This window comes from Ovis canadensis, chromosome 18 (assembly GCF_042477335.2).
Source record: "Ovis canadensis isolate MfBH-ARS-UI-01 breed Bighorn chromosome 18, ARS-UI_OviCan_v2, whole genome shotgun sequence".
Classification (NCBI taxonomy): domain Eukaryota; kingdom Metazoa; phylum Chordata; class Mammalia; order Artiodactyla; family Bovidae; genus Ovis; species Ovis canadensis.
The window spans coordinates 62,890,787-62,914,704 of NC_091262.1; the positions used below are offsets into that span (position 1 = coordinate 62,890,787).

The 23,918-nt window shown below is 39.4% G+C and overlaps 1 long non-coding RNA gene across 2 annotated transcripts in view; it reads left to right on the forward strand.

Moving 5' to 3' along the window:
* LOC138423303 (uncharacterized) overlaps positions 1–23,594 on the forward strand; it is a 47,389-nt gene extending 23,795 nt beyond the window's left edge. For both annotated transcript variants that reach the window (XR_011250220.1, XR_011250219.1), the window contains exon 5: positions 22,612–23,594. This is a non-coding gene — a long non-coding RNA (uncharacterized lncRNA). The remainder of the gene's footprint in view (positions 1–22,611) is intronic.
* Positions 23,595–23,918: the final 324 nt, after the last annotated feature.

A 23,918-nucleotide genomic window follows, 5' to 3' on the forward strand; every position in this document is an offset into this window, starting at 1 on the left:
AAGTCAGGAGGCAAATATAAACTGATTTTGTGTGTGTGCCCTCTAATTCATAGCTGATAGCTAATGTTTACTTAGGGTTTACTGCTCTGAACCACTCGTAGTTCCAATGCTCTATTTGTATTAACTCTCTTAATCTTCATAACATCATATGAATTAGCAGCATGGCACCCCACTCTAGTACTCTTGCCTGGAAAATCCCATGGACAGAGGAGCCTGGCGGGCTGCAGTCCATGGGGTTGCTGAGAGTCGGGCACAACTGAGCGACTTCACTTTCCCTTTTCACTTTCATTCACTGGAGAAGGAAATGGCAACCCACTCCAATATTCTTGCTTGGAGAATCCCAGGGACGGAGGAGCCTGGTGGGCTGCCATCTATGGGGTTGCACAGAGTTGGACACGACTGAAGTGACTTAGCAGCAGCAGCAGCAGCAGCAGCCGTTTTTAGGTAAGAATATTGAAGAAAAGAAGACCAAGTAACTAAATAGCACTATTAATACTAAATGGAGGAATGGAGTTTGATCCCAGGAAGTTTTGATCCAGAACTTTAATTTTTAACTGCTAAAATACTAAAAGCCAATTTTAATTATTTCTTTTTGTCTTCTATTAGATGCCTCTATAATTTATAATATGCCACTATTTTTCTTGATCCATCAGCTAAGGCAGTAAGTGTTGATGACCTGTCATTAAAGATTAGGCTTTAGGGAATTCCCTGGTGATCCAGTGATTAGGATTCCCCTACTGCAGGGGAACTCTGTTTGATCCCTGGTCAGGGAACCAGATCCCACAAGCTGTGTGATGTGGCTTAAAAAAAAAAAAAATGAGGCTTTAGTTTATTTACACTATTCGCTACCTTACTTTCCTTCAAATTTTATATGCTTAATTGATGTTATTTCCTCTGTTTTTGTAGCTCCAGTATACGTAAGCCTCTATTTTGTGTTCCATTGTCAGCAGTATCTCATATTTTCCTTTTTATAAAGTGAGACTATTATCAGTCATATCCTTTACTGTCTTTTTTTTGTCTTTTAAATTCTGTTAAGTATGTTTACTTTAAAATGATCAAAGTTGATTATATTGTATTTAAAGAAGGCTAGACCCCAGTTCAGTTCCTGGGCCAGGAAGATTTGCTGGAGAAGGGATAGGCTACCCACTCCAGTATTCTTGGGCTTCACTTGTGGCTCAGCTGGTAAAGAATCCCCTGTGATGTGGGAGACCTTGGTCTGGTAACGAATCCACCTGTGATGCAGGAGACCCTGGTTCGATCCCTGGGTTGGGAAGATCTGGGAAGGGAAAGGCTACCCACTCCAGTATTCTGGCCTGAAGAATTCCATGGACTATATAGTCCATGGGGTCACAAAGAGCTGGACACGACTGAGAGACTGTCACTACAGAAGGCAGTATAACATCATGGTTAAGAATGTAGATGTTGGAGCCAGGCCTCCTGGGTTCAAATCCAACCTCTACCACATCCTGACTTTGTGATGTTGGCAAGTTATTTCATCTCTTTGTGCGTCACTTTCCTCAACTGTGAAATGGGGATAATAATGATATTTCACAGGATTAGTGTCACGACTAACTGACTTATTATATGTAAAGTATTTAAAACAAGGCCTGGTACCTACTAAATACTATATGACTGATTGCTATCAGTGTTATCATTATTCTGAAATCATAATGAACTCTTACATGCTTTCAATTTATTCTAAAAGTTACAAATAGTACATCATGATTTTATTTCTTTTGTTTCTTGGTCCAAAATCATAACCTTAGCAATAAGGTTTCTTAAGATCAAAGTCAAATGGGTTATATTTTCTTGTACAGTATATATTTTTAAAATTATGTATATTTTAATTTTATTTATAATTGGATAATGACTTTCTTTTAGAGCCCTTCCCAACCACACCAGAGTTTTGAATTTTTTTCCTTCTTATTGACAAAAAGAATATTTCATCATATTCTCAAAATTACCTGACTTTTCTGTTATACTTGATTATAAAAACTCACTTCCTTCTTGGAGATGGTCCTTTCACAGTCTGTGAAAGATAAAATTGATAAATTGGACTTTATCAAAATTAACAACTTTTGCTCTATAGGAGATACTGTTAAGACAATGAAAAGTCTGATTATACCTAGGAGAAAATGTTTGCAAATCACATATCTAAAAAAAAACGTATGTCTTGAATATAGAACAAATTTTTAAAGCTCACCAGTGAAACAGTCAATCATTTTAAAAATGGACAGATCATCTGAGTAGACACTTTAAACAAGATTTATGGATGCCAAAAACCATATGAAGACAGCCAACATTATTTTTCACTAGGGAAGTGAAGAGTGAAACAGTGAGGAGCTACTACACATTGATTAGAATGGTTAAAATCCAAAAAATTGGGAGTACCAAATGCTGGTGCTCTCATGCATGCTGGTAGAATGCACAAGGGTGTAGCCACTTTGGAAGACAGTTCAGCAATTTCTTATAAAATTAAACACAGACTTGTCATATGACCTAGCATTGCACTCCTAGGTATTTAACAAGTTGATTTGAAAATGTATTTACATACAAAAACCTATGTATGGCTTTATTCACAACTGCTGTCTTTTTTTCATAATCATCAAAAAAGTGGAAGTAACCAAGAAGTTCTTCAATAATAGGTGAACAGATAATTAAAGGATGGTACAGCTATGCAATGGGTATGAAAAGCAGGAATAACTACAGGTTAATGCGGCAACTTTTGTATATTCAACAAGTGTGTAATATGAATATGAATACTCATTCAATGAGTTTGTAAAACTGCAATACTTTGGCTACCTGATGTGAAGAACTGACTCATTGGAAAAGACCCTGATGCTGGGAAAGATTGAAGGCAGGAGAAGGGGACGACAGAGGAGGAGATGGCTGGATGGCATTCCCGACTCAATGGACATGAGTTTGAGCAAGTTGTAAGAGTTGGTGATGGACAGTGAAGCCTGGTCTGCTGCAGTCCATGAGGTCGCAAGAAGTTGGACATGACTGAGCGACTGAACTGAACTGAATGCTACAATATGAATGCATCTTAAATGCATTTTGCTGAGTTAAAGAAGCCAGAGACTGAAAAGGCTACATACGAAATGATACCAATCATATGGCCTTCTAGAGAGGGCAAAACTATAGGGATGGAAAGCAGAACAGTGGTTGTCAGAGGTTTGAGGAAGGGGGACTGTTTGACTTGGGGAACCACAGGGGAGTTTTTAGGGTGATGAACTAAACTGTTGTGGTGGACGTAGGATGCTATACATTCTTTAAAATCCATAGAACTCTATAGCATAAAAAGTTAATGTATACAGATTAAAAAAATAAACCAGGGGTTTAAGGGATCCCAAGATGTAATGTAGAGAAATGAAAAAATGTAACAAATGTTTTAGAAATGGATATGACATAGTCTCACTGAAGGAATGGGTAAAAAAATGCTTAACGTGAATAACTTAGGAAAAGAATGTTTTGACTCAGAAACTGTAACATTAAAGACAAAAGTATACATAAACACTGTACTGTGATTGATAAAGTTGTTTCTCACAAGGGTGCAGATGAACAATTCTGAAACTACAAGTGTACTGGGAATGAACGAGTGTGTAAAAGTATGGTGGCTGATAGCCAGGTTTCTCACTATTGGAGAGGGAGATTGGAGATAAGCATGGGGAAATGCTACAATGAACATAGTAGCTGACCAGTACTCCTTAGAACTGTTAAGATCATCAAAAGTAAGATCTTTAGAAACTGTCACCAGAAAAAGGTGGGGAAACATGATCACTAAATAGGATATCCTGAATGGGATCTGGAACAGAAAGGACATTAGGGAGAAATTAGTGAAATCCATCCGTTAAATGTGTAGTGTGAAGAAGTGAAAGTGTTAGTTGTTAGTTGCTCAGTCGTGTCTAACTGTTTGCAACCCGATGGACTGTAGCCTGCCAGGCTTCTCTGTCTATGGCATTCTCCAGGCAAGAATACTGGAGTGGGTTGCCATGCCTTCTTCCAGGGGATCTTCCCAACCCAGCAATTGAACCTGAGTGTCCTAAAATGTGTAGTGTAGTTAATACTAAAGTATCAGTGTTCATTCCCTAGTTGTGACAACCATGCTATATATAAAGAAAGATGTTAATAATACGAGAAACTGGTATATGGGAACTCTGTACTATCTTGACAACTTTCCTATAAATCAAGCTTTAAATTAAAAGGTTGTTTAAAAGTTTGTTTAAATTAAAAAATCTCAGTAAACAACATTTAACTTACTATGATTATATAATGCAGAACTAAAGAGTTTATACTATGATTACATTTTTTTTGGTCTCTGTGTCCAAAATCATGACCCTAAAGAGTATTTCTAGGATCATGGTCAAATAGATTACTTTTTTCTACTAATACGTACATTTCTCAAAATTATGTAATAGTTCAGTTTTCTTTATAGCTGAATCTTGACTTTGATATATAGCTTTCTTTCCTCTCTAGAATTTAGAATTACTGTTTTTTTTTCTTCTGAATGACATAAGAATAAAATACCTTCATTATATTCTCAAAATGATCTGGTTTCTCTGTCATACTCAGTTTTAAGAATCCACTTTCTTCTTGGAGACAGTCTTTTTAGAGACTTTTGTCTTAGTGTGAGATTTGTTATTCTCTAGGTCTGCCACATGGTTGTCATTCTGGATCTTTCCTTTCTGTGTCATTGGACTAGATATTCTGTTTCTTAGATCCTATGTTTTGTCTGGCTCAGATGGTAAAGCGTCTGTCTACAATGTGGGAGACCCGGGTTCGATCCCTGGGTTGGGAAGATTGCCTGGTGAAGGAAATGGCAGTCCAGTCCAGTACTATTGGCTGGAAAATCTCATGGACAGAGGAGCCTGGTAGGCTACAGTCCATGGGGTTGCAAAGAGTTAGACACGACTGAGTGACTTTGCTTTCGCTTTTCTTTTGCTTTCATTTTGCTGAACTGCATCCTTGATGTGTTCAGAACACTGCTTAATAAATTTTAGGGTTGATGTGTGTGTGAGTGTTTTTGCCTGAGCTTTATAGTTGATGGAGCTGTGGGTATAGAATTTTAAGTTCAAAGTTACAAATATTTTTTTTTCAGAACTTTGAAGGCAAAGCACATTGCCTTCAAGCATTTTGTGTTGTTACCAAGAAGCCTGATAGCTGATTATTTCTTACCTTCTGGAAGCTTTTAAAATATTTTTCATATATGCCTGCCTCTTGAGAAATCTGTATGCAGGTCAGGAAGCAACAGTTAGAACTGGACATGGAACAACAGACTGGTTCCAAATAGGAAAAGGAGTACGTCAAGGCTGTATATTGTCACCCTGCTTATTTAACTTCTATGCAGAGTACATCATGAGAAATGCTGGACTAGAAGAAACACAAGTTGGAATCAAGATTGCCGGGAGAAATGCCAATAACCTCAGATATGCAGATGACACCACCCTTACGGCAGAAAGTGAAGAGGAACTCAAAAGCCTCTTGATGAAAGTGAAAGAGGAGAGTGAAAAAGTTGGCTTAAAGCTCAACATTCAGAAAACGAAGATCATGGCATCCGGTCCCATCACTCCATGGGAAATAGATGGAGAAACAGTGAAAACAGTGTCAGACTTTATTTTTTTTGGCTCCAAAATCACTGCAGATGGTGATTGCAGCCATGAAATTAAAAGATGCTTACTCCTTGGAAGAAAAGTTATGAGCAACTTAGATAGCATATTCAAAAGCAGAGACATTACTTTGCCGACTAAGGTCCATCTAGTCAAGGCTATGGTTTTTCCTGTGGTCATGTATGGATGTGAGAGTTGGACTGTGAAGAAGGCTGAGAGCCGAAGAGTTGATGCTTTTGAACTGTGGTGTTGGAGAAGACTCTTGAGAGTCCCTTGGACTGCAAGGAGATCCAACCAGTCCATTCTGAAGGAGATCAACCCTGGGATTTCTTTGGAAGGAATGATGTTAAAGCTGAAACTCCAGTACTTTGGCCACCTCATGCAGAGTTGACTCATTGGAAAAGACTTTGATGCTGGGCGGGATTGGGGGCAGGAGGAGAAGGGGACGACAGAGGATGAGATGGCTGGATGGCATCACAGACTCGATGAACGTGAGTCTGAGTGAACTCCGGGAGATGGTGATGGACAGGGAGGCCTGGCGTGCTGCGATTCATGGAGTCACAAAGAGTCGGACACGACTGAGCGACTGAACTGAACTGAACTGATATGCCTTATACTAAAGAATAAATTTCAAGAATGTATCTAAATAAGGATCTTATTGAGCTTTTAAAGTATTTTTCATATATGCCTTATACTAAAAAATGTTTCAGTAATGTACCTAAATAAGGATCTTATTTTTATTCATTTGATTGGTGTTGGTATATTGCTTTTCAGTATAAAGACTTGCATTTTACTGAAGTTTTCTGAAATTTTCTTCTATTATTTATTTACTTATTTCCTCCTCTATATTTTCTTGATTTTCTCTGTCTGGAACTTCTGTTTATCTGACACTGAATCTTCTAAAGTTATATTCCATTTTTTATATCATTTGTTCCATATTTTCGTCTTTCTTTTTGCTGTATGCTCTGGGAAATATATTTGCCTTTATTTTCTAGTCCTTCTTTCAGAATGTTTTCACCATTCTTTATAAGGATGATGAACTCTTGACTGAGGTCATGGGGGCAGTGAGCCTTGTGTGTCTCTCATCCTGTCATCAGGCTAACCTAGACTTGTTCACATGACAGATGCAAGGATCTAAGTGAGGTAAGCAGAACTGGAAACACTTTTGAAGTATAGACTTTGAACTGGCTGAGAAATGAACATTGTCACTCTGTTGGGCCCTTTTGACCAAAATAAGTCATGAAACCAGCCCAGATTCAAGAAATATTTGTTAAATATTTTGTTTATATTTTCTCTTTCACTGTGAAGGAGCTTTTTAGCTTGATGTGATCCCATTTATTCTTGCTTTTGTTGCTTATGCTTTTGGTATCATATCCATAAAATCATGGTCACATCCAGTACAAGGAGCTTTTACCCTATGGTTTCTTCTAGGACTTGTATAGTTTCAGGTCTTAAGTTTAGCATCCTTTTTGTCATTAGACCACTTGCCTCTGAAATGAATGTTGCAGTTCTATAAGGTGTCTTATGGAAGTTTTGCAGAAAATTTGGAGAATCTTTAATCTGTATAATGGAGAGTTGCCTTTATAGCCGGTCACCAGTGTCATATTTTGCAGTGTTCTCTTCTTTCCCCCTAACTCCTATCTAGATCACTACCCAGACACAATTGCCTTTATTTATTTATTCATTTTTTGCATGTGTCTCCTTTTGGCAATAGCCAAATAAATACATTTGCTGACTCTTGAGAATATTATACAAGATTCTAATCTACTTGTCCAAATGGAACCTGTTGTAGATACAAGACCTTCCAGTGTTTTCTGAACAAAGGAAAATTACCTTGACTTACTTTCTTTTCAATAGAATGTGGAAAATATTTTTTTTTTTTTGGTGATGTCTTTTGGGTGCATTAAGCTTTCTCTGGGAGCAGTTTTGGGATAAAGAAGCTACTGCATAATCAAAAGAACATAAATATTTCTGCTGCCAACTGTCAATAAGATTTTGCCTAAAGATTTTTCTTTGAAAAGGGCTATTAAATAGAGCTACTAAACTAAATAATTAAAAGATAATGTAAATTTCAAAGTAGACTACAGTAGCAATTGATATATAGGACTTTGGGCTGAGTTCTCAAAACTGAGAACAGAGCATATTAGTGCCTGTAGGTTTTATTTATTTATTTATTTATTTATTTTTTTTAGTTTTTTATTTTTTAAATTTTAAAATCTTTAATTCTTACATGCATTCCCAAACATGAACCCCCCTCCCACCTCCCCCCCCACAACATCTTTCTGGGTCATCCCCATGCACCAGCCCCAAGCATGCTGCATCCTGCGTCAGACACAGACCGGCGACTCAATTCACATGACAGTATACATGCCAGAATGTCATTCTCCCAAACCATCCCACCCTCTCCCCGCCCCCCCCCCCCCCCCCCGAGTCCAAAAGTCCGTTATACACATCTGTGTCTCCTTCCCTGCCCTGCACACAGGGTCGCCATCGCCATCCTCCCAAACTCCATATATACGTGTTAGTACACTGCACTGGTGTCTTTCCTTCTGGCTTACCCCACTCTGCATAATCGGCTCCAGTTTCATCCATCTCATCAGAACTGATTCAAATGAATTCTTTTTAACGGCTGAGTAATATTCCATTGTGTATATGTACCACAGCTTTCTCATCCATCCATCCGCCGACGGACATCCAGGCTGCCTCCATGTCCCGGCTACCATAAACAGTGCTGCGATGAACATTGGGGCACACGCGCCCCCCTCAATTCTGGTTTCCTCAGTGTGCACGCCCAGCAGTGGGACCGCTGGGTCACAAGGCAGTTCCACTTGCAATTTTCTAAGGAACCTCCACACCGTTCTCCACAGTGGCTGCACTAGCCTGCACCCCCACCAACAGTGTAGGAGGGTTCCCCCCTCCCCACACCCTCCCCAGCATTCACTGCCTGCAGATTTCTGGATCGCAGCCACTCCGACCGGCGCGAAGTGGCACCTCACCGTGGCCCTGATTCGCATCTCCCCAACAATGAGTGACGTTGAGCATCTTTCCATGTGCCTGCCAGCCATCCGCATGTCCTCCCTGGAGAAATGCCCATTCAGTTCCCTGGCCCATTCCCCGATTGGGTCGCCTATCCTTCCGGAGTTGAGCTGCAGAAGTTGCCCGCACATTCCTGAGACTAGCTGTCTGTCAGTTGCCCCACCTGCTATCACTTTCTCCCACTCAGAAGGCTGTCCTTTCAGCCTGCCTATATTCTCCTTTGCTGTGCAGAAGCTTTTAATTTTAACTAGATCCCATTTGTTCATTTTTGCCTCCATTTCCAGCATTCTGGGAGGTGGATCATAGAGGACCCCGCTGTGATCTATGTCTGAGAGTGCCTTGCCTATGTTCTCCTCCAGGAGTTTCACAGTCTCTGATCTTACTGCCTGTAGGTTTTAGAGCAGAATACTACCTGATCTGTGTAGAGCTTGTTATGGTCACAGTTCTTGCTGGGGAAGCAGTTCTAGGCAGTCCTTGCAGATCGTGGCTCAGTGCAGTGCCACGGGACTTGTCCAACTCATCAACAGCTGACTGGTGATGGCTGGACTCAGTACTCCATCCCTCCAGCTGTAGCCAGCCAGGGCCTATGAGATGCTGCCATGGAGGCACTGCTGGAGTAAGGGAAATGGTCATTTGCTGGTCAGTGAAACTTTTTCTTTGTTATTGTTTTTTTTTTAATTTAAGCAGAAGTTACAGTGATATAGGCAGTTGGTTATAGGAGCAAGAATCAGGAAATGCAAGTAAATAACTGAGTCATATTAGTGTTGAAATAATAAAAAATAGATCCACCAACTCCTGCTACAGCTGCCTGAATCTAAATCTTAAAAAATGTTTTTTTTCATCTGATCAGGTTCTTTGTAGGTTTCATATAAGCTTGTTTTCAAGCATAAGTGAGATTTAGGCTGCTAGAAGTAATGTTCATGTTTTGTCAGTTTATAGGAGACATTATTTCCTACCTCATTCTTCATACATACCTACTTATCTGAGTGGCGCCAGTATGTTGCACTAGTGATTCTATTTGAAATTTCCACTATAATTCTTGTCCACTGAGCTATAAGAACTGACAGCATCTTCAGTTGTCATCATGACTCCTTTAGGCATAGAAAGTGCAGTTAAGATTTTGTATGTTAGGAAAGGAAGGCTTGGTAAGATAGTGTTTATTTTACAGAGTAATAATCTTTTATCTGAATGTTCTCAATTCTGTTCCAGAAAGTGTCACTGGCAAATAAAAACTTCACTTCTTTTAAAAACAAAAAGACTTCTTCTAAAGAGAAAACATATAATAGGGAGTCAGGATTCCATAGAGAGTTCATGCTATTGGTTTCTAGTGGACCTGAAATAAGAGATTTACCTGTGGTTATATAGAAATCTAGTAGGTGAAATTGGAGAGAGAAGAGAAGGGAGAGAAAGGGAAACAGACTGGGAGAGGGAGGGAGAGCAGAAGAGAGGAGAGAGGATCTGAGAGAATACCGTCTTCTTTCCAGGTTTATGCTTTTCCTGCCATGAACCTGAGAGGATAATCTGGCCTGTATTAACAACCGCAGGCCCTCACTGGGTTTCTGAAGATTTTCTGGAGAGAAATTGTGTTGAAATTCTCATGATCACTACCACCTCTGACTGTCAAGTAGATACTGGGGAAAACCTTTTGTCTCCCCAAGGTAAAGGTGGGATGTGTAAATTAGAAATACAGAATGTGCGGGAACCCCAGCCTGACCTTTTCTTGCTTTTCTTCCTGGTAGCTTTTCTCTCAGATGCCACTGAAGTGACAGTACCTCTCTGTGATAGTACCTCTTGGACTTCCTTCTTCTTATTGGCTCTCATCATAGGGGCCTGCCTTTAGCAGTTGTAGTTCTTTAGAGTCCCCAGTAATTCTCAGCTGCAGCTGTTCCCCGTGGTAGTGTTACACCTGATTTGACCCTAGGCCTCTTGCTTACTCCTGTAGAAACAGCGTCTGTTCTCAGCCTTGCTTTTAGCCTCAGTTCTCACTGATTACTTCCTTCCTGCTCTCCTACCTTAATGGACTTATTCATACCAATATAGTGGCTTTGCAAATATAACCCACCGCTTGATACCTGCTCTTCATATCAGCGCCCAACTTTGGTTCAGGGGTTACTTATTTCTGTAATTTCTCAGGTGGAATTAACCTCTGCCTCCTTTGTGCTCCTCATCTGTTCTTTACAACATTTAGCATAGCATCTGTAGTTCTTTGTTGTTTATGTCTCCCTTGAATAGAGCAGAAATGAATTATCCCTACCAAGCGCTGCACAAATTGCAGATTCTTGAGCAAATATTGTTGTTCTTTTAAGCCACTAAATTTAGGGATAATTTGTTTTGCAGTCATAGAAACTGAGTTAGATTTTGGTATTTGGAGATGTGGTGCCATGTGACAGAAACCTCAAAATGTAGTGGTGACTGAAGCTAAACTAGACAGGACTAGACAATGGGCAGAAGGTGGGGGGACATTGAAGAGATTGTTAGTGGAAGCCTAGTGGTCAAGGAGGATTTCAGTGAAGGTTTAAAGGAAAGTGAGAAAGTATCATTGAGAGCAGGAGAAAAGATCCTTGTTATGCAACAGCGGAAAGTTTAGCAACATTGTCACTTATGGTAATGTAGAAAAGAGAAAATGGTTATAATGAATTGAACAAATTCAAAGGTGTTGTCTGGCTGTTTCTGCTGCTTATAGTAAACTTGACAGGAGGAAGTGCTAGTGTGACGGCTTTTATCCCTCAAAATTCATATGCTGGTGCCCAGTGTGAAGGTGTTAGGAAATGGGGAGGTGCTTGGAAGCACTTAAGTCCGAATGGTGGCGCCTTCAAGAACAGGATTAGTGCTTTTATAAAAGAGACAATGCAGAACTCCCTAGCCCTTTCCACCATGAGATAACACAGTGAGAAGGTGGCAATCTGCCCCCTGGAACGTTCTGGCCTTCACCAGAACCTACCATGCTGGCACACTGATCTTGGACTTCCAGGATCCACAACTGTGAGAAATTAATTTTTGTGGTTTATAAGTCACCAAGCCTCTGGCAATTTCATTAATAGTAGTCCGATTAGACTAAGAGAGAGAAGCTAAGAAAAGAATTGTTAAATATAAAAGAACCAGAACTTACTGAGTTTGAAAATAAAACTGTTTTTTTCTACTTTCTCCAGGTGGCAGACAATTTTCAAATTAAGAAAAATCTTATGAAAAGAGATTAAATCTAGAGTATTGTGATTTACTCTAGATTCACATGGTTTAACTATGAAACCAAGGGAATGATTGTGACACTGTTTGATAAGGCCTCAGGAAATTTAATGTCATGCTTCACCAAGGCAAGTAGTCCATCTTGAGGATATACCATGCCTCACATATCTTTACTAAACGAAAACGTCCTCTAAGAATTTTAAGAGAATTGTCTCTCAGGATACCTAGAGGAAGCTCAAGGACATATACTGCAATTTATGAGTGTGATTTTTGTCTGATGAAGTGGATTATAAATTGATTCACAAGAAATCTACACAGTTAAAAGATTTTATTTTTTAGAGTGGTTTTAGGTTCACAGCAAAATTCAGCAGAGAGCACAGAGAATTCCCACATACCCCTTGTCCCTCTCGTATACACCTGAGTAGTACCTTTGGTAAAATTGATGAACCTGAACATTGATGCATCACTATCACCCCTGGTTGATAGTTTATAGAAGGTTTCACTCTTGGTGTATATTTTTTGTTGTTGTTCAGTTGCAAATTGTGTCTAACTCTCTGCAGTCCCATGAACTGACATGTATCCGGTATTCTAGCCCTTAAAAATCCTCTGTGCTTTGTCTTTTCACCTACCCTATCCCAATCCCTTGTTCAGTCTCCAAGTCATGTCCAACTCTTTTTGACCCCATGAATTGCAGCACGCTAGGCTTCTCCATCCATCACTCTTGCCCTCAGTTTGCTCAAACTCATGTCCATGGAGACAATGATGCCATCCAACCATCTCATCCTCTGTCGCCCCCTTCTCTTCTTGCCCTCAATTTTCCCCAGCATCAGGGTCTTTTCCAATAAGTCAGCTCTTTGCATCAGGTGACCAAATTATTGAAGCTTCAGTTTCAGCATCAGTCCTTCCAATGAGTATTTAGGGTTGATTTCCTTTAGGATTGACTAGTTTTATCTCCCTGCTGTCCAAGGGACTCTCAAAGGTCTTCTCCAACACCATAGTTCGAAAGTGTCAGTTCTTTGGCACTCAGCCTTCTTTATGGTCCAACTCTCACATCCATCCATGTATGACTACTGGAAAATAGCTTTGACTGTAGCTTTGACTATACAGATCTTTGTTGGCAAAGTAATGTCTCTGCTTTTTAATACACTGCCCAAGTTTGTCATAGCTGTTCTTCCAAGGAGTAGGCATCTTTTAATTTCATGGCTGCAGTCATCATCTGCATTGATTTTGGAGCCCAAGAAATTAAAATCTGTCACTGTTTCCACATTTTCCCTATCTTATTTGCCTTGCAGTGCTATCATCTGCATATGTGAGGTTCTTGATATTTCTCTGAGCAATTTTGATTCCAGGTTGCGATTCATCCATCCTGACATTTCACATGATGTACTATAAGTTAAATAAGCAGGTTGACGATACACAGCCTTGATGTACTTCCTTTCCCAATTTTGAACCTGAAGCTGAATGATTCTATGCAGACCTGTAAGACCTCTTAGAATTAACATCAAAAGAAGATTTCTTTTCATGACAGGGGACTGGAATGCAAAAGTAGGACGTCAGGAGATACCTTACATCAAGGTAAATTTGACTTTGGTTTGACCTTGGGAGTACAAAATGAAGCAGGGCATAGGCTAACAGAGATTTGCCAAGAGAACACAGTGGTCATAGCAAATACCCTCTTCCAGCAACACAAGAGACTTTACACATGGACATCACCAGATGGTCAGTACTGAAATCAAATTGATTAAATTCAGTTCAGTTGCTTAGTCGTGTCCAACTCTGTGACCCCATGGACTGTAGCACGCCAGGCCTCCCTGTCCATCACCAATTCCCAGAGTTTACTCAAACTCATGTACATTGAGTCAGTGATGCCATCCAACCATCTCACCCTCTGTCATCCCCTTCTCCTCCCGCCTTCAGTCTTTCCCAGCATCAGGGTCTTTTCACATGAGTCAGTTCTTCGCATCAGGTGGCCAAAGTATTGGAGTTTCAGCTTCAACATCAGTCCTCCCAATGAATATTCAGGACAGATTTTCTTTAGGATGGACTGGTTGGATCTCTTTGAAGTCCAAAGGACTCACAAGACTTCTCCAACACCACAGTTCAAAAGCATCAATTCTTCAGCGCTCAGCTTTCTTTATAGTCCAACTGTCACACCCTTGCATGACTACTGGAAAAACTGTAGTTTTGACTAGACGGACATTTGTTGGCAAAGTAATGTCTCTGCCTTTTAATATGCTGTCTAAGTTGGTCATAACTTTTCTTCCAAGGAGCATGCATGTTTTAATTTCATGACTGCAGTCACCATCTGCAGTGATTTTGGAGCCTCCCAAAATAAAGTCAGCCACTGTTTCCACTGTTTCCCCATCTATTTCCCATGAAGTGATGGGACCAGATGCCATGATCTTCATTTTCTGAATGTTGAGCTTTAAGCCAACTTTTTCACTTTCCTCTTTCACTTTCATCAAGAGGCTTTTGAGTTCCTCTTCACTTTCTGCCATAAGGGTGGTGTCATCTGCATATCTGAGGTTATTGATATTTCTCCTGGCAATCTTGATTCCAACTTGTGCTTCATCCAGCCTGGCATTTCTCATAATGTACTCTGCATAGAAGTTAAATAAGCAGGGTGACAATATACAGCCTTGACGTACTCTTTTTCGTATTTGGAACCAGTCCATTGTTCCATGTCCAATTCTAAACTGTTGCTTCCTGACCTGCATACAGATTTCCCAAGAGGCAGGTCAGGTGGTCTGGTATTCCCATCTCTTTCAGGATTTTCCAGTTTGTTGTAATCCACACAAGTCAAAGGCTTTGGCATAGTCAATAAAGCAGAAATAGATGTTTTTCTGGAACTCTCTTGCTCTTTTGATGATCCAGCAGATGTTGGCAATTTGATCTCTGGGTCCTCTGCCTTTTCTAAAACCAGCTTGAACATCAGGAAGTTCATGATTCATGTATTGCTGAAGCCTGGCTTGGAGAATTTTGAACATTACTAACGTGTGAGATGAGTCAATTATGTTGTCGTTTGAACATTCTTTGGCATTGCCTTTCTTCTTTGGGATTGGAATGAAAACTGACCTTTTCCAGTCCTGTGGCCACTGCTGAGTTTTCCAAATTTGCTGGCACATTGAGTGCAGCACTTTCACAGCATCATCTTTCAGGATTTGAAATAGCTCAACTGGAATTTCATCACCTCCACTAGCTTTGTTCGTAGTGATGCTTTCTAAGGCCCACTTGACTTCACATTCCAGGATGTCTGGCTCTAGGTGAGTGATCACACCATGGTGATTATCTGGGTCATGAAAATCTTTTTTGTATAGTTCTTCTGTGTATTCTTGCCACCTCTTCTTAATACCTTCTGCTTCTATTAGGGCCATACCATTTCTGTCCTTTATTGAGCTCATCTTTGCATGAAATGTTCCCTTGGTATCTCTGATTTTCTTGAAGAGATCTCTAGTCTTTCCCATTCTACTGTTTTCCTCTGTTTCTTTGCACTTAGGTCAATAATTACTAAGGTAATTTTTTAATACAGTCTTAGTAGCTGAAATAATTAGAATGGTTTATCCTTTAGGATTTATTTTTTAAATTAAGTTCTGGTAATAAATTTATGCTGGCTTCATGAAATGAATTGAGACACCTTTCATCTTTCTGTTTGATATGAAATAATTTAAATAATATTGTAATTATTTGTTCCTAAAAGGTAGACTAAGATTTAAAGGTTTTTTGGATGTATTATTATTATCTAAAGTAATAGTCACCTTTCCAATCCCTTCTTTGGTAATTCATCAAGTTGGTTTTCTACTTGGTTTTCTCTGGTTTATTTGTATTTTCTAGGAAATCACACATTTATTTTATTTCTAGTCTTGCTAATATTCGTTTTGTCTTCACATTTTTAAGCAGGATCTTAAATGGTGTGTGTGTTTGTATGTGTGTGTATGTATCTTGTTTGTTAGTCTTTAAAACAGCATCTTTTGGAATTATTTAGTAACTCTTCTACTGTTTTTCTGTATCATAGATTATATCTGTTATCTTTATTCACTCCTCAAATCTTCTTTTAGTTAACTTTGTGCTTTTTAAAAAATACTTAGGATAAACATATTTCTGTACTTGTGCTCATTTGTCTTCATAATGAAAGGATTTAGGGACATCAGTTTTTATCTAATTATGGCTTTTTCTGTGTTCTGTATATTTTTTGTAGTTACTTTTTCATTAATTTCTTAAGTGTTTGTGGGCTTCCCAGGTGGCACTAGTGAATAAAGAACCTGCTTGCCAATTCAGAAGACCCAAGAGAAGCAAGTTCTGTCCCTAAGTCAGGAAGATCCCCTGGAGGAAGAAATGGTAATCTACTCCAGTATTTTTGCCTGGAGAATACCATGGACATAGGAGCCTAGTGGGCTACATTCCCTGGGATCTTAGAGAGTTGGACAGACTGAAGTGACTTAGCATGCATGCAATCACGAGTGTTTGTGATTTTTCTCCTTGATCAGGAGTTAATTTTCAAATCGTTAAGGTATTTCAAACTTTTAAAAATTATTTCTTGTATTATTAAATTATGATCAGTGACTGTGACTTGTAATATATTTACTTTTAAGTATTTCTTGTGGTTTGCTTTGTGGACGTTATTGCACCGTTAGTATTCTCTTCAAGGAACGCTTTCTTATTTTGCCATATAGGTAGGCTGAGAATTTTCCAGATCTTTCAGTTCTAGTTCCTTTTTGCTTAAGAATTCCATCTTCAAATCATTTCTCTCTTTTCACATTTTGCCATAAGTAGTCAGGAGGAGCTAGGCCACTCCTTCAGTATTTTGCATAGAGATATCCTCAGCTAAATGTTCAATTTAATTACTTGCAAGTTCTACCTTCCACAGAACACTAGAAAATGAAGTCAGTTCAGTCAAGTTCCTTGCTACTTTATAATAAGGATCACTTTTTCTCCAGTTTTCAATGACATGTTCCTCATTTCCATCTGAGAGCTCATTCTAATGGCCTTTGTGGTCCATACTTCTACCAACATTCTCCTTAGGGTTACTTAAATATTCTCTAAGAAGACTGAGGTTTTCTCTCCTCTCCTCTTTTCTTTCTGAACCCTTAGCATAAGTACCTTTGATGCTCGTATTTCTGGTGTGTACCTCTAAACTCTTCCAGCTGCCACTAGTGAACCAGTTGCAAAGTCACTTCCACTTTTTAGGTTATTTGTTATGGCAGCATCCCACTCTCAGTACCAAAATCTGTAGTAGTCAAGGTTCTCCCGAGAAGCAGACCTTCTAGGACCTGAGGAATCCCATGATCTGCTCTCTGTAAACTGGAGACCTGAGAATGGCAGTGGTGTAATTCAGTCTGAGCCTAAAGGCCTGAGAGCCAGAGGAGCCAGTGAGGTAAATTCCACTTCAAGGGCAGAAGATGAGATGAGATGTCTCAGCTCGGTGAAGCTGGGGAAAAGAAGCAAATACGTCCTTCCTCCACCTTTTGCTCCATTTAGACCCTCAACAAATTGGATGGTGCCCATCCATAGCTGGGCAAGGCATTCCAGTGAGTCTACCAATTCAAATGCTAATCTTACCCAGAAACTCCCTCATAGACCCCAGAAATAATATTTAATGTGAGTACCTATTGGCCAATCAAGTTTATGCATAAAATTAACCATCATACATATAAACATAGGAAAAAAATCACTGAAATTAAACTTTAGAAGATGAATTTAAGGAGAGTCACCCTGGAGATCAGTCCAAATTAGTGGATTGGAAAAATCAATATCTAAGAATATCTAAGAACTAAGAACAAATTCATGCAGAGAAATAAATTAAAACAAAATCATTCAGAGGTTGATTTTCCACATATCATTTCTGTGGGCATTATTGGAGCCTGTGCATAATCAAAATACTGGTGTAAATCAAGGAAGAAGAAAACAAAATTGAGGGAACAGGATCCAACATAAAAGAGACAAAGGAATTTACTGAATGTGGATAAAGAGACACATCAAATGATAGCTCTGTAGCAGGCCTGAAAATGAATTGATCTAGATTGTAACAGGTCAGAAAGCTCAAGAAGAGACTTCTTCAAGAAGGTGAAATGAATAAAATACCCAGTAGGTTTGACTCTATTGGGAAGAGATTTACACAAGCTCTGGAGAATATGGGAGGAAAAATTAATGTTAAAACATAGAAAAATTAATGTTAAAACAGAAAAATTAATGTTAAAACATAGAGAAATATTAAAACAAAAAATAATTCTTAATTAGAGAAAATAATCATAGTAAACATGATTCAGCTATCATAGTATTTACATGGTCAACATAAACAATATTAATCTAAACAATAGATATGGGTCCTGCAGTATTATCTTATTATCTGCAGTATTATCTGTGGTGTTGATACCACAGACCTTTAGAAGGGCTGGCTAGGGGAGCTGTGTGAGGGAGAGAGACTAGGAGAAAATGGATATTGATTTATCATAACTTTATAAGATTTTGGAAGAATGTGGGAACCCAAGTGTGTGTGTGTGTGGGAGGGGATGGGGTAAGAATGGTGGTTTTATGTGACAGAGCTAAATTCTCATCTTCTGTATTAATAATAGATATTATCAGTAGATAGTAAAGTCAGTAACTGGTAGTAAGAACATAAGACTGTAAACATGTTATGTAGAGACTGGGGATAAATACCAGAAACCAACAGGAAGAATTGAAAGCTGTTGCCTTCCAGGGTGAGAAATTTGAAATGTGTGGAATTGTGAAGTGAACTGAAAGTTGCTCAATCATGTCTGACTCTTTGCACCCCATGCACTGTAGCCTACTAGGCTCCTCTGTCCATGGAATTCTCATGGGTTGCCATTCCCTTCTCCAGGGGATCTTCTCAGCCCAGGGATCGAACCCAGGTCTCCTGCATTGCAGGCAGATTCTTTACTGTCTGAGCTACCAGGAAAGCCCCTGAAATATGTGGGGCCTAATGTTTTTCATAACAAGTCTTATAAAATTTTAAATGCACATGTGTGACTTTGCCAAAAATACCTTCCCCACCAACCATAGATTAAAAACAAAATGGAATAACAAAAGAAGACATAAACTTAATAGATTCAGGAGATACAAGGAGGAGTTCTACAAGGTTAAAAAAAAATTGTAAGAACTCATATTAGAAAGAAGGTCTGCATTTTGAACAATACCCCATTCCTTTCCCTCAGTCCAAATTTCAGTTAGCATTGATGAGGAAAACTAATAGATGTATTCCTATACATTTTTTAAGTTTCAGGGATAACAAAATCTTGCTGGGTTCCAGAAAGAGAAAAAAAGTTACTTGTGAAGGAAAAAAAAAGATGAGAGTGAGACTCAATTTCCTGCATCGAACTTTGGAGACTAGAAGATGGTAGGATAATGTCACTGAACTAGTGATAGAATTACATTGGTGAATCCTATACTGGGCTAAGTTATCAGTCACCTGTCAGGGAGAGAGATGTGCAGATGTTTGAGGAGTCTTGAGAAAATACACTAACCAACAAAAGGATTTGAACAGTGATTATGGGAAATGGAAAGATAAGAGGAAATGGTGCTAAGTAATGAAGTTGTCAATATACACATGGTCCAGTTTTAGTGGTTAGAGGCCAGCTTAGAAAATGTTTACTATAAGCTCTAAATGAGTATTCCTTTTTCCTCAATGTTTCAGCCTGAAAATTTTCAAAATAGAAATCTGAAAGACTTTTCCTTAGATTAACCAGTTTCTTTTGCAGTAGAGTGCTTCTGATTCTTTGGAAATAGCTGATTCTAGGGCAGGAAAAATAGGTGAGCCTGCATTTTTTTTTTTAACATGACAAAGAAATGTGCCATGATAAAAGGGCAGAGAATGCATACAAAAGATTTATTGGTGAGTGCCTTTTGAAAAACCACCTGTCAGGGAGTGAACAAAGTGGGATTGGAAGAGGAGGAAGTTCAGCTGCACTGTGAGCTCTAGACCTGATATGGTCCAGCTGTGACTGTCGTATTTGTCCATTTGTTGTCAAAATTGGACAAAGGAGTATGAAGAGATAGATCCCTTTCATACATGCCCATCACATGACAAGCATAAGTTTGTCATCTGGCAATGAAAAATACCCGGCACTTTTGTGACAGAAGCCCTGCCTCTTTCTGATGATCAAGATCAATTACTCCTGCCAGATGTGTTTCTTGGCTCAAGGTACTTGGAGTGACCAGGCAACAGTTGTAACTTAAAGTTTAATGGGCTCTGTCCCTTGGTTGAGGACAAGGGACTTCCAGATTCATAGAACCTAGCTTTGCAGGGAAAGGAAATATAAATTTCTAAATGGGCGCTGGGACTGAGGAGGCCATTCCTGCTGCTTCCCCTTGTTTCTTGCCTACGTGTATGTTACTTCTTACAGATGCTATAGCATAATGCTTACTGATTTAGGGCATAACTACAACCCAGAGGAGGGTGTCCTATCTTCACATGGTATCATCACCTCAACCATGCCTTCAGAATGCTTTTCAAGCATTCCAGATCACTGTCTCAGATTGGCAGCTTCTGAATGTTGTGGTATATAACAGGATGAGTGGAGCGAGCAATCTGTATTGATACCTCCCTTGCTTTAGTACATCTGATTGGTAGCAAAGTTCTGTAGGATATAAAGTGAACTAGAAACATTGTTAAATCTCAGGTACTGGTGTTAAGTCTCTGTCTTCTTTCCTTATTCCATTTTATTTTTAATTTAGGTTTGGGAGTTTATTTTTGGCAAAGTCATAAATGTGCATCATTTAAAATTTTCTAAGTCACAAGCTCACGTTTATACTTGTGGTCAGGGAAGGCAAATCCATATCTGTAATAAGTGTTGATTCTGGTCAAAGTGAATCACTGCCCCTTTCAGAGTGGAAAAGGGTCCAGTGTAATCAGTTTACACTGTCTGATGGTCTCCTGGGGGAAATGTTCTCTATTGGGGGTTCAGCTTTGGTCTCTTTCAGATTAGATAATCTGTTTTAGCACTTAGCTAGATCAGCCTTGGTGAGAGGGAGGCCAGACTGTTGGGCCTATGCATAGTTGCTGTTTCTGCCACCCTGGCAGTTTAGCCCATTATGCCAGCACTAAGGTGGTCAGTGACATGATGGATGATGTCGGCTGGTTAGTATTCTGTATACTTGGCTGTTTAGTGCCTCTTCCATGGAGGAGTACTTTCTGATGGGTGTTAATATGTTAATAATATATTAATCCAAAGATTCTCACATTTTACGTCCATTCCCACAGGACTATCTTCATGCCCTGTTCCCAGGAAAACCAGTCAAGAGACTTTAATCTTTTAGATGAAATTAAAGAGGCCCTGAGCTAGCAGAGTGGCAGAGACTATAAATAAACATATCTGAACAGTATTTCAGGTTAGGCTTGTGATACTTTAGAGATTCCAACATTTTCAGTTTGATTAATTATGAGGATCAGAAATTCATCTTAACTGAGGCAAAGGATTTAGGGAAAAGTTGGTCTGTAGGTGAGACGGATACATTTTATTTATTTTTATTGGAGGATACTTTCTTTGCAATGTTTTTAGTTTCTGCTGTACAACAGCATTAATCAGCTGTAGGTATACATCTCTCCCCTCCCTCAAGAGCCTCCCTCCCTCCCATCCCCCTGTCCTAGCCCTCTAGGTCGCTATGGCGCACCAAGCTGTGTTATACAGCAGCTTCACACTAGCTGTTTTATACATGGCAGTGTGTTTATGTCAGTGCCACTCTCTTCATTCATTCCACCTTCTCCTTCCCCTGCTGTGTCTGCAAGTCTGTTTTCTACATCTGTGTGTCTGTTCCTGGTCTGGAACTCAAGGAAGAGGTCAGAATTAGAGACAAATACATAGCCATGTTATAAGGCTACCCATTTCACAACTCAGAACTGCAGGGAAAAGTTTATTTGCTATCACTGCTCTCATTCACCCTCTACAAATCTCAATTTGCTGGTTATTGGGGGATTGGTAGTATGAGGGGACAAACAAATAACAGTAACCAAAAATACAAGGAAATTGCCAGGTTTTAAACTTGGGCTCGTGTAAGCATTTAAACATTTCCTTTCAGTTTTCAGTAGTGTTTAATGTCTTAGTATAACTGCTCTCTTAAGCGTTTCTCTCTGTTATCTGAGTATGTGATGGAGGGGTGGCTTCTGTGATCTTATGGCTTGAAGAAGGCAGGATTCTCAGATTTCTATATTGTCTCAAGGTTCCTCTGGTCACCATGGTGATGTCCTCTGTCAGTTGCTGCTCTTCTGTTTGGACTCCTCTCCTTTAGTTTGGTCAGAGCCCAGTGATGCTTCTTGGCTCTCAAGACCTCTGGTGTAGAGACCCCTCTGAAATCTGGCAGTGAGTTGGGGTCAGTTCAGTTTGGATGGCTCACTTTGAGCCATGACCCTCAGCCTCACACAGAAACCTCAACTGGCTATCTCCCTAGCTAGATATTCTGGGGTTAACCTATGCCAGCTTTGGGGAAGCTAAGCTCAGAGTGCCTCTTTAACAAGACTCAATTGCCAAGTTTTTGTTACCATATTTTGCTACTTTCCTATTTATTTGCAGTTTGTTTAGTATTTGTCACTACCTACCCTTCCCTTACAATATGCATGTACATAAGAATATCAACTCATGATAATGGGGACCTTGTCAGTCTTGTTCATCACTGAATCACAAACTCCAAGGATAAGTACCTGTCACATGGGTGGCCCTTAATAGATTTTTGTTAATGAAGGACAGAAATAATAGATGAAATCCCTAAGTAAGAGTATATCAAGTGAGAACAAGATGAGGACTGAACTGTTTAGTTCATTTTCTACCTTCTCTTTTAGAGGTAGGAAGCAGAAGAGGTTCCAGGGAAGAAAACTGAGAACTGATCAAAAGAAGTATGAAGAGGATGGAGTGCAGAAGATGGGGAGAAGCATGTTCAGTCGAGTGTGATAATGCCCAAAACGTCAGGAGTTGAGTCGGAGTAACTGAAGCTGACAAGTCTGTTGATGACTGGTATTCTGGGGGAGGAAAGCAGTATCAAGATACAAGTCTGAGAAAACTCAGGTCTCAAGAAATTGTGCCATCAAAGGGAGAAGATAACTGTGGCAGCAAGTAAAGTCTTTTATGAAGATTGATGGTGAAGGTAAGAAGGAGTTGGGATTTGTCACTGGGCTCTTTGGAAATAGGATTCAATGGAGGGCTCTTTTCCCCCCAAGACAGAAGAAGCTTGGTGTTTTGATACGTAGGGAGGAACTGGTGAGGAAAAGAGGAGGAAGACTGAATAAAGAGATAATTCATGAGTTAAGGTCTCAGAACTTAACTGGAAAAGCATGAGATCAACCTTGGAATGGAAGGCAAGAAGGAAAGAGGAATGAGTGGGAAATAGAAGGTGTGAGGCGAATGGGAAGAACACACAGGAATTTCCATCAGCTTTTGCTTAATGAAATAGAGGTATGCAGATTATCTGCTAAGAGTACATGTATATAGACCCCTGTAAGAACTGGTCTCCTACCTCCCACACTTCATTTGCATGTTCTTTGACTATTTCCTGACTGAGGGTAAACAGCCAGGCTCCCTGGAAGTGCCTTTTCAAAGAGTTCTGAAGAAGAGAACTCTTTAGTTCTTGTTCAAACTGAGGGGACTTGGGTGCCCTGGAGTTCCACAGAATTCATATGCAGATCTCAATAGATCTCAAACTCAGCTCTGTTTGTGATCCTGGGTTGTGTAACTAACATGGATAATTCAAATATCACAACTTTCCATTTCTTTTGTACCTCAATAACACTGATTCATTATCAAATAAATAAAATTTATTTACTCCGAATGTTTCGTCTTTGTTGGTGCTCTTAACTGATGAGAGAGTCCATCAGTATGTTGTTTTGGATTAACTTATGAAAATGAAGAGTTTGTGGATTATATGCTGATGGGAAAATTGTCTGCTGAGGTAGCTTCATATTTGTTCTTTATTCTACTGATTTCATATATATGAATTTTGCAAAATGTGAGTTTTTTGAATGAGCACACACACACATATTTATATATATATAAGGAAGTACATAATGTGCATGTCTGAAGCCAAAATATTTAAAGTTATTTCAAATTAATAAAAGTTTATATGTAATAATACTTTGCTTGTGCTTTTTGACTG